Source organism: Alosa pseudoharengus, unplaced genomic scaffold (assembly GCF_046254945.1).
Source record: "Alosa pseudoharengus isolate Yale_2024_CS ecotype anadromous, Long Island Sound unplaced genomic scaffold, YU_APseudo_1.1 YU_APseudo_1.1_scf_15, whole genome shotgun sequence".
In the NCBI taxonomy this organism is placed as follows: Eukaryota; Metazoa; Chordata; class Actinopteri; order Clupeiformes; family Clupeidae; genus Alosa; species Alosa pseudoharengus.
The window spans coordinates 34,029,505-34,032,004 of record NW_027468620.1 but is presented as its reverse complement, the minus strand read 5'-3'; the positions used below and the strand labels follow the sequence as shown (position 1 = coordinate 34,032,004).

Below are 2,500 nucleotides of genomic sequence, written 5' to 3'. Positions count from 1 at the left end.
ACACAGAGTTCTTTTCTCGCTCTTTCTGTATTTGGTGTTTCACAATCCCTCAGCACCAGTCTAAAACTTCCATGTTTAGACCTCAAGTGTGTACTGAGACTGAACTCATTCTCTCTCTCTCTCTCTTTCTCTCTCTCTCTCTCTCTCTGGTTCTAGGATGGGTCTAGAACTCACACACTCTCATTCCCATGGTTCTAGGATGGGTCTAGAGTCTAGAACACTCAGGGCCAGATGTACGTACATTTGCGAACGTAACGTTATCAGCGCCATGGACAAACCGCAGACTGCGAATGCTGACAGACCCAAGTTTCCGTCGTATTTATCAATCGTTCAATCCTTGGTGTAAACTGCGCCTTTCTCTGCCTCTCTCCGCCCATAAACGCAATTTACGAACGTCCACAACTGAATGGCAGAGCCTACAAGCGCAGTTGAATGAAGTTAACTGATGACAACATTAAAAAGAATCAAACGTTTAGCGATCATGAAATAATACCATAGATGATAAGATGTCAACGAGCAGGGAGATAATGAAGATCAGTAGTTCTACTCAAACTACTTGTGAACGTAGGCTATGGAAAATTGGTCAAATCTAGCAAGTAGGAAAGTTTAAGTGAATGACGTGAAAGTGAAAGTAAGACATTCGAAAGGCCAACGAAAGTTAATGTTGCTTTTGATAGTAGCCTACAGAGACTTGCAAAACTGGTGCTCTAAATAGCGATTCTGTTGTCTTTGAAAGGTCTCTTATTGAAGCATTGAACTTCAATTTAGATTAACACCTGCTTTTACAAGGCGCAAGTATTTAGGCGCAGAATAGACGTGCGCTTTCAGGAGCAGTCTTTGTACATACCGCGGAATACATACTCTTACTCTTTACTCTTCCCCTCCCATCTTTTTACGCTAAACTCCCACTTTCCCCTGGATCCTCCCATGAATGCATATGCATGACATGACAATCGCAATCTGCCACTTTCAGCTCCCGCGACAGGCAGTTTGCGCTTTTACATCATTGCGGCCTGTTTGTACATACCTCGCAATGATTTTACACGCACGTTGCGAAACAAATACGCCTGAAGTGGGCGCAAAAGCGTTAGTACATCTGGCCCACAGTGTGATGCAGCACAACACAGCACAGCACAGCACAACACACAACATACAGCACACAACACAACACAACACAACACAACACAACACAACACAACACAACACAACACAACACAACACAACACAACACAACACAACACAACACAACACAACACAACACAACACAACACAACACAACACAACACAACACAACACAACACAACACAACACAACACAACACAACACAACACAACACAACACAACACAACACAACACAACACAACACAACACAACACAACACAACACAACACAACACAACACAACACAACACAACACAACACAACACAACACAACACAACACAACACAACACAACACAACACAACACAACACAACACAACACAACACAACACAACACAACACAACACAACACAACACAACACAACACAACACAACACAACACAACACAACACAACACAGCACAGCACAGCACAGCACAGCACAGCACAGCACAGCGAAGCAGAGTTCAGCCCAAAACAGCACAGCACATAAGTTCATTCAGATGGTCCTTGTTGACATCCTCGGGAGTGTTTACCTCTGAGGCTTAATGAGACACACGAGTTTGCTCTGAGATAGTCTACTTGTCCTCCAGCAGCAACTCAGCCACACTCACACACACACACACACACACACACATATACACACACACACACACACACACACACACACACACACACACACACACACATATACACACACACACACACACACACACACACACACACACAGGGATGAGACACACAAGTTTGCTCTGAGATAGTCTACTTGTCCTCCAGCAGCAACTCAGCCACACTCTCTCACACACACACACACACATATACACACACTCACACACATACACACACACAGGGATGAGACACACGGGTTTGCTCAGAGATAGTCTACTTGTCCTCCAGCAGCAACATCACTGAAAAAAGGTTGAGAACACACTGAACTAGACCATCACGCTGACTACACCAAAGTCCTTATGAGTAAGTCCCACAATTCGGCGGCCATCTTGGTAATGGCTTCGACCAGTTATTTTGGACTAACAAGATCAAAGTCCTATTCAAATGAATGAGGAGGTATAGGTAAGATAGACTCCTATTCATATGAATGAGGAGGTATACGCAAGATCAGGCTCTTATTCAAATGAATGAGGAGGCATAGGTAACTCCAAATAGGGAGGTCAAAAAAACTACATCAGGCGAATCTGTGTTTCAAGCTGAATTAAACAGTATAAATGTGTCCACCCAAACAGCTAAAATAATGTTAAAAAGAGAAGTAAAAGTATATATACTCTTTTGATCCCGTGAGGGAAATTTGGTCTCTGCATTTATCCCAATCCGTGAATTAGTGAAACACACTCAGCGAGGTGAAGCA

The 2,500-nt window shown here is 43.4% G+C and overlaps 1 protein-coding gene across 1 annotated transcript in view; it reads right to left on the bottom strand.

Moving 5' to 3' along the window:
• vstm4a (V-set and transmembrane domain containing 4a) overlaps positions 1–2,500 on the bottom strand; it is an 18,915-nt gene that overhangs the window by 8,934 nt on the left and 7,481 nt on the right. The gene's annotated exons all lie outside the window — the stretch shown is intronic.